Genomic DNA, 14,790 nt, shown 5'->3' on the forward strand with positions numbered 1-14,790 from the left:
ATCAAACGAAACACTGCAAGGAATATGAGTTTCTCCACTACGTACTACTTTTTCATCTTTTAAAAATACCCATTTTAATTTGAATAATTTCACCATTTAGATATTTTGTTACCATTTAAATGTATGTTAAACACATGTAATATTATATTACAGCTCTATGTGGCGGCACTTTGTTTGCATCCAATGTTTCACAGATAATCAGCTCTCTGAACTACCCTAGTCCAGTAGGACAGATGGCACGATGTCGCTGGGTCATTGATTCAGGTGACAACAATAAAAAAATTCGTTTGAAGTTTACAAACATTCGTCTAGCCACTGATCCAAACTGCCTTCAAGAATATGTACAGTTCCGAGATTCACCTTTGGTAAGTTGTAACAGGTACTCAGTGGAACTACTTTATTAACAGGTACCCTGTGGCACTACTTCATTAACAGGGGCACTGTGGAACTACTTTATAAACAGGTGCACTATGGAACTACTTTATTAACAGGTACCCTGTGGCACTACTTCATTAACATGTGCACTGTGGAACTACTTTATTAACAGGTGCACTGTGGAACTACTTTATTAACAGGTGCACTATGGAACTACTTTATTAACAGGTACCCTGTGGCACTACTTCATTAACATGTGCACTGTGGAACTACTTTATTAACAGGTGCACAGTAGAACTACTTTATTATTAGTTACCCTGTGGAACTACTTCAATAACAGGTACCCTGGGGAACTACTTCATTAACAGGTACCCTGTGGAACTATTTTATTAACAGGTACCCCGTGGAACTATTTCATTAACAGGTAGGCCTACTCTGTGGTGCTACTTTATTAACAGTTACCCTGTGGAACTAATTTATTAACAGGTACCCAACCTGTGGAACTACGTAATTAAGAGTTTGAATACTATATTAACGATATTCGTTAAAATCACAAGCCAGAAATTTCATCTATATTTCAAAAAGTTAAACATGCATTATGCAAGAGCAAAATCTGCTTATTACAAGTCTTTCTTTAGGCCTGAAATGTTATCGAAATTATCAATTAGACATTAATTAACTTATCCAGACCATAATAAACTCTCGATGTCAAGGCTAGCCTTCGATGTAGGCTGGATTTGATTCCTATATGCCGCTAACGGCCAAAGATAATTAAATCAGAAAAAGTGGATAATCGAGACTATGCTGTTTATATTAATGATTTTAGTAATGATAACCGAGACTTTCACCGGCTTCTTTCTCGGCTCATAGCGGATCAATTTGACTGAAATTTTAAGCAAATTACCTTTACACTATCTAGTTTTTAACTATTATAGCCAGAAATGCCATCTCTTTATCTTATCTCCCATAATGTATCTTTAAAAATATTTATTATTTAAACATAAAGCCAAAATAAGATATATCTGTATTTAGACTTACCCGACAGAGTCTTTTTTAGCGAAATTCTCAGACTCGAGGCCCTGTAACTCGGTTTGGGTGGGATTTTCTCTAGACAAAATCCAACACTGAAATTTTAGTTTTATTTTCAAGAACTTTACTCGGTAATTAAGTTTGAAATGCTAGGAAATAGATCATACTAACACCTACGACAAATAAAATGTTACTAAAAAACAAAGATTTTACGATCGACAGACCCAATTTCGTGGCACCAAGTAATGGTAAACACATCTATATTTTATTTTATTGGCCTTATTGTGTTATTATTGTAAAATGTCCCTTATTAGGGCATGTCAGGCCAAACTCTATATTATTGTAAAATGTTTGTTTTTAGGCCATGTGAGGTCAAACACTATATTGTAAAATGTTTGTAAAATGTGTGTTTTTAAGGCGTGTTTAATGTAGAATGTTTGTTTTTAGGGCGTGTCAGGTCAGACACTACATTATTGTGGAAGAACAATACACACTGGATATGATTCGGTTGGTCGAGTTATCATGGTGGATTACAATGTTCCAGCAGGGTCAAGGTCACCAGGATTCCAACTCTCATATATGGTAGCAGGTAATAAGTTATTTTGTCTTATTAGATTTGGGGATTGGGTGCTTAAAGACCCCCTAGTTTGTGTTGAATGGACATTAAACCCCATGTCTCTCTGATTAGATTTGTGTTTGTTCTACCCTCTATGGTAAACCCATCATAGTCCTGATGGCTGAGCATTGAGAGGGAGAGAAATGATGATCTATGGTAAACCCAGGAGGTCCCGGTGGCTGAGTAATGAGAGAGAGAGAGAGAGAGAGGTGATGATGATAAACCAACAGGAGGTCCTGGTGGCTGAGTAGTGAGGGGAGAGAGGGAGAGAGAGAGAGGGGTGATGATAAACCAACAGGAGGTCCCGGTGGCTGAGTAATGAGAGGGGAGAGGGAGAGAGAGAGAGGTGATGATAAACCAACAGGAGGTCCTGGTGGCTGAGTAGTGAGGAGAGAGGGAGAGAGAGAGAGAGGTGATGATAAACCAACAGGAGGTCCCGGTGGCTGAGTAATGAGAGGGAGTGTGAGAGAGAGAGAGAGAGAAAGAGAGAGAGAGAGGTGATGATGATAAACCAACAGGAGGTCCTGGTGGCTGAGCAGTGAGGGGAGAGAGAGAGAGAGAGAGAGAGAGAGAGAGAGGAAGGTGATGATGATAAACCAACAGGAGGTCCTGGTGGCTGAGTAGTGAGAGAGAGAAATGATAATAAACCACAGGAGTCCTGGTGGCTGAGCAGTGTGTGACAGTATTGGTTCTTTAATAAGGTTCGGATGACAAGACTAGTTTAACATCTTAAAATACTTTTATTCTCTGCTTCTTCTAACATATATACAACACTTAAAGATTCCATAACTAGCTTGTGTTGAGAGAGCCATTTCCTAGCTCGGCTAGGCACGAATGTGCCAACTCCCAACTCTTACATTACATGGCCTTAACTCCAAACCTGCGTGGCCTGGAGTTAACTACCAGACGTCGCCTAGCCTCCGACTGCTCTCAAGTCCTGCCTAGACCTCTCTCCTCTATTTGTTTCTTAATCTGGATTTATAAACCCTTTCAAACAAAGGATCTTATTAGGCATCTGGCTAATGTATCATATCAAGTTTACATTCGATACATGCTAATCAGACAAAGAAAGTTTAAATAAAACATGGCAGCAAGTTAACGTTTACATAATCATTACATAATCACATAGACCAAGAACTTCAAGCATGTCGATAACGATCAGGTGTCAAGTTGGCAGGAAGCGTCTTTAACATCAGATAATCTGATTATGTAACAAGTGAGAGAGAAAAATGGGGTTAACATTCACAAACTAGCTCATTTTCGGACTAACATATAGGGGTCTTTAGTATTGGTAGGAAACCAGAGGAAACATAATTCAGTCAATATGCATATCTATAACATATATTTCTTGTTTATTATTTTTACAATACTCTGCTCGCTTTTCAGAGTAGGTTTTAAGGGGGTGGAACCTGAGGTATAGGTCGGGAGGAGGGTAGAGTCTGTGAAGGTTGTTTCTCCCCATTGAAAGAAAATTGTTGAATTCCAGCATACCTGAGAGATGTTTGGAATACATTCCATCTGTCAAACAGTGGTTATTTTTACTGGACATCATCAGTATTACAATATAAAGCGCGCAGGGAGGGGGCGGGTGTAGGAAATTGACCCACATGACTTTGTGACCATTTTGACAGAGGAATTCTTTTGTTAATGATTTGTACTCACTCTAGTTGCCATCGTTAAAACCTCTTTGTGTCTATTTATAGATTGTAATCGTAATATAACAGCTGATAACGGTCAACTTGTTAGTCCGGGTTATCCAGGAAACTATCCTGTTAATCTGGACTGTGATATTAGAATCAGTGCACCAGCAGGAAGAACGTTAGCCTTGTATTTTAACAGGTTCTCTATCGAATCACATTCCAGCTGTAACTACGATTATCTAGAGGTTGGTATCTCCTTTCATGGTTATTAATCGGCTAGCTGACAGGTCATGTGATCTTGTGTTACTAGGACATTTCCCAGTTTGTAGGGGATCTTAATGAGTCATGAGTGTAACCAATGCAATACTGAGTATGTGGTCATGTGACGACCTAGGGAATACAATAAACAGCTCTAGAGTATCACATAGCTACTTGTTGTTGTCCTGTATGGTTTCATGAATTGTTGTTATAGTTTTCTGTATAATATGTTGATCTCATAATTCTTGCATTACTGCATTAGCTTGATAACGTTGAGAGAATACTCTTCGAAACGTCGCCCAAATAAATAAGTAGCTGTTTTTCCATAAGTATGTGTTTTTGTGTATTGCTCTACCCAGTTACTAAATGCCTCTTAAAGATTATTAATAGCTACTGATAGTTGCTAGGGGCTAGTATAAACAGTTCTAGTGTATCACATAGCTACAGATAGTTGCTAGGGACTAGTATAAACCGTTCTAGTGTATTACATAGCTACAGATAGTTGCTAGGGACTAGTATAAACAGTTCTGATGTATCAAATAGCTACAGATAGTTGCTTGGGACTAGTATAAACAGTTCTAGGGTGTCACATAGCTACAGATAGTTGCTAGGGACTAGTATAAACAGTTTTAGTAGCTCTCCACACACAATGGTATTTATATAGAATTTTTTGATTAACACCATGTAGCCAGGTTGTAACTGACGTGAAATAAAACTCCATTTCATTTGTTCATTCCTATAAGAAGTGTTTATTTTAATCACTAAAAGATATGTCCCCCTATAAGATACGTTTTATCGTGCACCTTATATACATTATTTTAAGGTCCATGATTATATTTACTATAAGATATGTGTGTTTATTATTTAAGATACATAATGGGTCGAGTCCTAGTGACGGGGTTATAGCTAAATTATGTGGCAGAACGTTACCTGATACTGTCTTTATTCCAACCAATCAAATTTATCTAAATTTCAAAACAGATTTATCTGTACGAAGACTGGGATATGATATAACATTCACTTCAACATCCGCTGGTAAGTGGGATATGATTTAACATTCACTTCAACATCCGCTGGTAAGTGGGATATGATTTAACATTCACTGCAACATCCGCTGATAAGAGACATACACTTGTTTATAAAGACCAATATATTTACTAGTACCGGTACTAGTTTCAGGTGGTCCTATTAGTATATGACACTGGCTCCGGGGTTTGTTCACGGTGTACATTCAGATTGTCCAGTCGGGGTTTTCCTGTATATTATACAGGGTATGGTAGCTCTTTCAAAAGACCTTGTTGTCCATTAATTGTCCTTCAGCATTTTTACACAAACTCTATTTTATCTCAAGCTGGAGATGGTTGTATGAACTCTGTTTCATACGATCGAGCTAGCGATAGTTGTATGAAGTCTGTTTTATACGATCGAGCTAGAGATGGTTGTATGAACTCTGTTTTATACGATCGAGCTGGAGATGGTCGTATGAACTCTGTTTTATACGATCTAGCTAGAGATGGTTGTATTAACTCTGTTTGTTGATATTTCAGGTTTGGGATGTGGAGGTAGTCTGACGGGAATCAACGGAAGTCTGACCAATCCAAATTTTCCAGGAAATTTCTCGGATGTGCAGACGTGTCAATGGTCGATAACTGTACCAGCACGAAGAACGATAACATTAACATTTACAACGCTAAGTGTAATAGGCGTGGCTGATTGTTCCAACAATTACGTGTCCGTCTACAATGGTAACAATGCGTTATCATCAACACCAACATTCGGCAGATACTGTGGTGATGTAAGTATTTCATAGTCTGTATATAATAGGGGGGGGGGGCTATTAAGAATACAGAAAAATGTTGCTAAGTAACCAACCTATATTTTTTATTATGTTTTCAGACTGATGTTGCCAGCATGACGACGACATCGAATACAGCTTATGTTAAATATGTTTCAACTGGTTCCAGTAACGCACCCGTGTTCAGGCTAACTTATACCAGTTAGTACGAACAAGTGTCAATTTATTAAAAAAAAACATTTATTTTTTATTTTAAACTGTTATATAAAATCCCAATTAAATTTAAGATATCCATCATCAAATTAAATTATGATATTCACTATCAAACTGATTTACACCACCAAGCTGAATTACAATATTCGCCACGAGTTCAATTACAATATTCACCACCAAGCTGAATTACAATATTCAACACCAAGCTGGATTACAATATTCACTATCAGATTGAATTACAATATTCACCATTGAGTTGGATTACAATATTCACCATTAAAGAACAACTGTAAAAAATTGTTTACATTGTATTCCAATTGCAGTTCTCATTCCTGATTTTCTGAACTGGGAGTCGGATGGCCGAATGGTTAGCGCGTACCCATTGTAGCATAAGGTATGTCATTAAGTCAACTGGCGTGGTTTCGATTCCCCGGTTGTACGTGATAAGGAGTAGGGTCGCCTGTCCAACCTCGTAGGTTTTCTCCGGGTCCTCTGGTTTCCTGCCACTGCTAAAGACCCCTACGCGGAAGCGAATTATTGAAATAAAATTGTACCATGTGCTAGTCCCGAAATGACCTAGTTTGTGTCGAGTGGACGTTAAACCCCATTTGTCACTCACTTGCTAAATTCACCTTTGGTCCTGGTACCCCGGAGGTCAAAAGATCAAATTTTTGTTTTTGCATTGGGAAGATTTTACGCGTAAAATATAAAAAACGTAAAATATAAAACCTGTTGTAATTAATAATAGGAGAAACCTGTTGTAATTAATAATAGAGAAACCTGTTGTAAAACCTGTTGTAATTAATAATAGGAATATTTAAAATCTTTCTTTAGACGGTCTTAGCGTCGAAATACTTTGAGATGCGTTTTAAAAATACGTAATTTCTCCGATTTAGTTTGTACGACGATTGCTTTATTCACAATGAAACTAATTTCATTTCATTTGTTTTTCAGCTTGGGTTTTGTTGTGTCGTTGGTTTTTTTGGGGAATCATATAATACCAAGAAATCAACGTTTTTATTCATATCATCAGTTCTGGGAAGAGTTCCACGTTCCTCAAGATAAAGGGGTATAAATAGTTACACTACATTAGACCTATTATTATTAAATTTTAAAAAAGGTGATCCACAAAATATTAAACGTTTCAGTAAAAAGTAAACACGGTCATATTGATTTGTTTTACATAAAAGCATCATTGAGATGGTTGTAACTATCAATTAATAGAATTGTTTCAATATAAATGGTATAAAATATTTACACGACATTAGACTTATTATCCAGACAATATTAAAGGACACTATTGGTGTCAGTCATTATCACATGTGATAGAACTCGTTAAACACGTTCCGAACATAATTTCAACACAGAGAGCATTACCACGATAGATGCTTTATGAAGATTTCAGCCATCGGAAGTGACGAAAGCAAAAGGGGCACACGTGTTATCCCTCTATATAACTGGTTGAAGTGACGAGTGATAACAGATACTATCTGCTCACTATCTCTTATCACTCGCCACTTTAGTCAGTTATATAAAGGGATAACTCGTGTTTTCCTTTTGCGTTCGTCACTTCCGATTGTTGAAACCGTCATATTGATCTCTGTTTTAACCGTCATAATGATCTCTGTTTTAACATTATTTTCGGAACGTGTTTAACGAGTTCTATCACATATGTGATAATGACTGACACCAATATTGTCCTTTAATTGTTTCAGTAAAAACTAAACACGGTCGGATTGATTTATTTTATATAAAAGAATCGGTCTATATATTCACTTGTATATATACCAAGCACGTGTAGGATTTTTTGCAATATGTCAATAAATTATAACCATAATTAGGGAGAACGGCTACTAATTTATTTCGGCGACGTTTTAAAGAGCATTCTCTCAACATTATCAAGCTGAAACATTAGTAGCCGTTTTTCCACAAGTATGACATGTGTTATAGTTTATAGATCTATCCAGTTACTAAATGCTTCTTAAAGATTATTAATTTTGTATGACGCTGAACAATTAAAATACAGATCTATATTTCGTTTCGTTTTTTTTATACTTTCGATGGCCTACACTACATGGAGATCTGACAAGCTGTAGCGATAGTTCGCATCAGAGGTCATACGAGCGGCTTTTGACCCTATGACGTCAGACAGTTGATTAACCAATCATCATTGATGTTTCTAATGGATTACCCACAGTTTCTTGCAAAAGACGCCTAAAGCTTGCCATAACAGGCTGTTTCATTGGCTAATACCTAACACCATCCAGAACACGTCAATAAAATCGTCCAGCCTTAGTGAAGTAAAGACAAATAAAACGAAATTTTGAACTATAAAAAAAGAAACGAAATAGGATCTGTGTTTTAATCAGATTGGACGATGAATGGAGTATTTGATTTCTTTCCGAAACTGCTCCCCAATGAATCTTTTGTCATGGCCATAGAGTATCACTCGTACATATTGGAGAATGGAAATTGATACAAGAAAATGGGACGAGTTGCGGAATTCTCTTTGAATTGAAACCGTCCAAGGGTTCTTTTTGTGGACCTGGGTTATTCCAAATGACCACGCAATACTTTCCTGGTCATCCCCGCAGACAGGAAGCGGAAGTGAACTATAGCTCTAAGGTTTTTCGAACCGGGTATATTCTATTCCGGGAGCGAACCTCGGACCTCCTGGTTAGTAGGTCAAGGTCCTACTCACTGTGCCACCGCTGCCCCCGTTACGTAACATATAAACAGTTCTATTGATTGACCCCAGTATATGCTGTTGTTCCGTTACTGTAGAAACAGATCTATAAATTAACTTGATGATCTTGCATGATGTTAATCAATTACTGGCGATTTCTAAATAATTAATAAATGAAATGAAATGGGGTTTAACGTCCTACTGTTCTGCTCCTAAACTGGGCTAATGAAGACAGGCATACGCCATACGGTGTGCTATGAGGGAAATTTGGCGCGGGCAGCGGCGCTACGGCCTACTCTTATATCGAATTCCAACTGCCAAGGGATCTTTTACGTGCACGTTAATGTGTACACGGGACTTCGGTTTTTCGTCCCACCCGAACGACTAGACAGCTGTCCTTGTAAGACCCTCCGTCGTGCATCACCGACAAAGGGGAAGCACGCCGGAAAATCTGGATGAACCTTCTCGGCCAATGCAGGAATCGAACACCCGACCTCCAGGCTATCGAGCCAGCGTCTTACCCACTTAGCCACCGTGACTCCACTAAATAAATAATAACATACAGTGGCGTATTGTAGATTTAACAAAGATGGATGATAGAGAGGGTCATGTGGGTTTGAGCGGGTGTGGGTGTGGGTATGTGGATTTTGGCGACTATTGAAGCAACTGTTGCACATTGGCACACTAACCTCGAGGTCCAGGATTCGATCCCAGGCAGTGGCGGCGCCAGCCGTCGGTGATTGGAGGGGCAAAGCTGGGGCAAAGTCCAAGGTTAAGGGGGCACAGGCACGAGCTTCAACTAGGGGTAGGGGGCCTCCCCCAGAAAATTTCGAAAAACAGGTTGCCGGAAATGCAGCCTGGCAGTATTTCAGGCACTGATCGATGAGGTAAAGTGTCAAACGAACGGACTTGAGAATCACGACGAAGCCCACTCACGAGCGTCAAAGTAGGGAGCCCTCCCCCAGAAAATTTTGAAAAATAGACTGCCGGAAATGCTGTCTTAAAGTATTCTGTCAGACACCGATCGTCGAGATAAATAGATCTGCCCAGATACCGTTGATCACTAGAGAACAAAATGTCAAACGAACGGACTTGCGAACCTCAACGAATTCCCCTTGTGAGCGCCAAAGTAGCGAGTCCATACTATGGAGGGGGATCCTCGCCAAAACTCTCAATTTGTGAAAATACATTTGTCGATTTGTGAAAGTACATTTGTAAATTTGTCAAAATACAAAATACATTTGTCGATTTGTGAAAGTACATTTGTTAATTTGTCAAAATGCAAAATACATTTGTCGATTTGTGAAATGCATTTGTTGATTTGTCATACAACAAAAATATTATATAGAGGGATAACACGTATGCCCCTTTTGCTTTCGTCACTTCCGATGGCTGAAATCTTCATAAAGCATCTATCGTGGTAATGCTCTCTGTGTTGAAATTATGTCGGAACGAATTTAACGAGTTCTATCACATATTTGATAATGACTGACACCAATAGTGTCCTTTAATATTGTCTGGATAATAAGTCTAATGTCGTGTAAATATTTTATACCGTTTATATTGAAACAATTCTATTAATTGATAGTTACAACCATCTCAATGATGCTTTTATGTAAAACAAATCAATATGACCGTGTTTACTTTTTACTGAAACGTTTAATATTTTGTGGATCACCTTTTTTAAAATTTAATAATAATAGGTCTAATGTAGTGTAACTATTTATACCCCTTTATCTTGAGGAACGTGGAACTCTTCCCAGAACTGATGATATGAATAAAAACGTTGATTTCTTGGTATTATATGATTCCCCAAAGAACCAACGACACAACAAAACCCAAGCTGAAAAACAAATGAAATGAAATTAGTTTCATTGTGAATAAAGCAATCGTCGTACAAACTAAATCGGAGAAATTACGTATTTTTAAAACGCATCTCAAAGTATTTCGACGCTAAGACCGTCTAAAGAAAGATTTTAAATATTCCTATTATTAATTACAACAGGTTTTACAACAGGTATCTCTATTATTAATTACAACAGGCTTCTCCTATTATTAATTACAACAGGTTTTATATTTTACGTTTTTTATATTTTACGCGTAAAATCTTCCCAATGCAAAAACAAAAATTTGATCTTTTGACCTCCGGGGTACCAGGACCAAAGGTGAATTTAGCAAGTGAGTGACAAATGGGGTTTAACGTCCACTCGACACAAACTAGGTCATTTCGGGACTAGCACATGGTACAATTTTATTTCAATAATTCGCTTCCGCGTAGGGGTCTTTAGCAGTGGCAGGAAACCAGAGGACCCGGAGAAAACCTACGAGGTTGGACAGGCGACCCTACTCCTTATCACGTACAACCGGGGAATCGAAACCACGCCAGTTGACTTAATGACATACCTTATGCTACAATGGGTACGCGCTAACCATTCGGCCATCCGACTCCCAGTTCAGAAAATCAGGAATGAGAACTGGTGCCATTTCCTTTTTGTTGAATATAACTGGTCTGTTTATAAAGGCCAATCAAAATGGGGGCCTCGTGTACCTTAATTCAGGGGATCTTGCACTGTTCGTGGACTGGTGTGTAAGCCATCATATTGGAAGTCAATATCTAATATATTTCATGGATTCGTCGTTAGATTGGATAAAACTATCTACCAGCGTTAGATTGGACATGGGGTGTGAATAAAACTATCAACCAGCGTTAGATTGGACATGGGGGTGGATAAAACTATCAACCAGCGTTATATTGGACATGGGATTGAAAAAACTATCAAAAATCTATCAGTGAAATCCATATGAAATATTTTATTCTACACACATATATATATATATATAAATCAATAGGCTTCTTCGTCTCATGACCTTAAACACTGTGTATAAATTATAAGTAATCGGATATTAACTTTAGCCGGCCGGTCGGCGGCGACCACAATATACGACCACATTTCAATTTGTCTGAAACTCCTTTTTTTTAATCTGATCAAAATGGGAGTAAGTCACAGAGTGGTAATGGGCGTATTGTGTCCAAATTTCATGGTTTTGGGACAATCGGTGCCGGTGTCGTGGCGAAATTCCACTTTTTTCGCCCTCACAGAAGCCGTAAATGGCGAAAAAAAAACGAACGGCAGGAACCGTGTCGAGAACAAACGACCTGAACGAATGCAGGTATCGCCTTAAAGTTTTCAGTGCACCTAGGTACCAACGTGAAACTTTCCTCGCCGGAATTTGGTAGTCAACGTACCTTTGTTTCCAGCGTGGCGCATGCGCGAAGTAAAAAGAAATTACGGTCGATTTTTGGGATTTTGGGTATATTTCGGAGTGGTTTGGTAAGTGACGGTGTATCTAAGATGGCGGTCATAACACAATATTATAATAACTTTGAAGAATGAGCAAATTTTCGGGACCGGGTTGATTTGCTCTGCCCAGGCAACGTTCCTGTGCTCCAATTGCTTTCAAATTTGCACAGAATGTACCTTGGGATTCTAGCTATCACATATTAAAAATAGACGAGTGTTGGATTCCGAGAACGTTCAAAATAAATTCAAAACCTATAGAGGCAGCTGGAGACCTAGACGAACGCACCCAGCCTGTGATCATGATAACAGGAGTATAACACCATAGATTGAAAAGGAGACTCGACTAACTGTAATACACCATATACATATCTTTATTCATTGTCTCTTTAATGCTTCATGACATCGGACGAGAATATCATCGTATAAACATTGGAAATAGCCTAACGTAGAATATCATACAATCATGATGAACGCAAACAACTTAGACTCGAACTTCCAGACTTGAATTAAAAGACATGCCGGTAACACAGACGTGAAAACTGAAAAATACAAATTAATACAGTTTAACACAACGCAAAACCTAGCAGGACAAATAAATGAATACTACATTAAACGAAATATGACATACAAATGCAATATTACAGAATTATTTACCTCCAAGAGCCTGTTAACTTGACCACACGCAAAAACGAAAAAACATGGTTTCTAGGAAAGCCATTTGCAAGACTGACACAGGGAGCATTAATTACGCAGGGATATTAAACAATTTAACAATCAACGCTTTAGGTTACTATTTTACGAAGCGTAGCGCAGCCTGGAAGTTTATAACGTAATAAATTAATATACATAAAAAACATACATCAAAAAACATTACAACAGTCCAGAGAGTTCATATTATTAGACAATAACAATAACCTATCCCTTAAACTAAAAGCTCTTCTATCATATTAACTTAAGGCTGTTCCAACGTACAAACTGACCCGATTTATGAATCGGTTACATGGCTCCTCAAAATTAAAGACATTTAATTTTCATAAAATGAAGCATGACAAGACACTCTGCAATCTGCGCAGAAAGATATTACATGTTACATATACATAAATATACGCACATTACCAAGACTAAAATTGACAATTATTACAGAATGTTCGAATTCCCATATTCGTATCGCACTAACCAAATCGCAACGAAAATGTACATAGGCCTACATCTATATGTATGGCAAGATAGAACAACAAAATATCCCGCAACGCACTGACGTAATCGTAATCGCAAAAACGAAGGCTCCTCGATGGGGAACACCCCGGTCTAGTTTTCCAATAAAACAACTAGTTTATGAATTGGACGATCCAGGTATGATATAGGATTAACTCGCTTTCCGTTATCATCCAACGCACGATCACCAATCATAATCTTCACCTTTCGCACATGTCCATCTGAGTCTGGATCTGCAACAACAACCCTTCCTAAGTTCCAACTATTTCGGGGAGATTCAGCATCCTTAATCAAAACAACGTCACCAACTTGAACATTTCGAATGGGTTGAGTCCACTTCTGTCGAGTTTGTAGATTCTGTAAATATTCTACTCGCCAACGGGACCAAAAAACATTAGCCAAATACTGTACTCGTCTCCAACGTTTTCTAGAGTAAACGTCAGGTTGTTGAAAATTACCAGGTGGTGGTAACAGAATTTTTGATTTCATAGTTAATAGATTGTTAGGCGTGAGAGGTTCTAAAGAATTGATATCATTTAAAGTATCAGTCGTTAAGGGTCGGCTGTTTACGATTGCAGCTGCCTCGCACATAAATGTCCGAAGTGACTCGTCATCTAGTTGAGTACCGGATTGGTCCATTAATGAAGAAAGAATACTGCGTACGGTACGGATTTGCCGTTCCCAAATGCCTCCCATGTGACTGGCAGAAGGGACGTTCATCTTGAACTCGAAATAATCGCAACTACGTTTAAGCAGGAACTGTCGGATGTGTTGATGATTCATCTCTTTGAAAGCATCCTTAAGCTCTCGCTTAGCTCCAACAAAGTTTATCCCGTTGTCACACCGAAGCACTCGTATTGGACCACGAAATGTTAAAAACCTACGCAACGCATTGATAAAAGAATCAGTAGTCATGGTATTGACAGTCTCTACATGAATCGCGCGACAATTTAAACAGGTAAACAGAACACCATATCTCTTGAGTTCTTTACGCCCCTCTTTGATCAACCAAGGGCCAAAACAACCAACTCCGCAATACGTAAAGGGCGCCGTGGATTCCAATCTGTCCTCGGGAAGATTTGACATCTTCTGGTCTTGACATCGACCACGCAATTTCCTACATTTAACACATTTATGAATGTATTCCGAAACCGCACTGGTACATCCCAGAATCCAATAACCGTTTAAACGAAGTTCATTCACAGTAAGTCCACGACCTTGGTGTTCACACAATTCATGATGATGAGCAATTAAAAGTTCTGTCACGAAAGACTTACGCGGCATAATAATTGGGTATTTCTCAGCACAACTTAGTCTTGAGTTACCAAGTCGTCCACCAACTCGTAAAAGGTTATGATCATCCAAAAATGGATCTAACTTACTCAAAGTTGAATTCTTTTGTATATACAAAACCATCAGGCTTGAAACATCTATCAATCTTAAGAGTCTCAATTTTAAACAGTTCATCTCTCCACCGTTGCCAACGTGGTAGCAAATCTTCAGGAATCACATCATCCCAACCAGTGTTAAGCCTACATATTTCTTGTAAAACTTGTTTCCCAACTAATAACAAAGGAGATATGAAGCCAAGCGGATCGTATATCGAACTTATAATAGAAAGTATACCTCTTCTCGTTAAAGGTTTATCCGAAAGTTTGATT

General features: G+C 38.3%; 1 long non-coding RNA gene across 1 annotated transcript; it reads left to right on the forward strand.

Moving 5' to 3' along the window:
• Positions 1-232: 232 nt before the first annotated feature.
• LOC126822393 (uncharacterized) lies at positions 233-5,935 on the forward strand. Its single transcript, XR_008788066.1, has 6 exons — positions 233-365; positions 1,852-1,993; positions 3,724-3,905; positions 4,788-4,953; positions 5,466-5,713; positions 5,815-5,935. It is a non-coding gene; the product is annotated as an uncharacterized LOC126822393 (long non-coding RNA).
• The last annotated feature ends 8,855 nt before the right edge of the window (positions 5,936-14,790 follow it).

The sequence above is a fragment of the Patella vulgata genome, chromosome 5 (assembly GCF_932274485.2).
Source record: "Patella vulgata chromosome 5, xgPatVulg1.2, whole genome shotgun sequence".
Taxonomy (NCBI): domain Eukaryota; kingdom Metazoa; phylum Mollusca; class Gastropoda; family Patellidae; genus Patella; species Patella vulgata.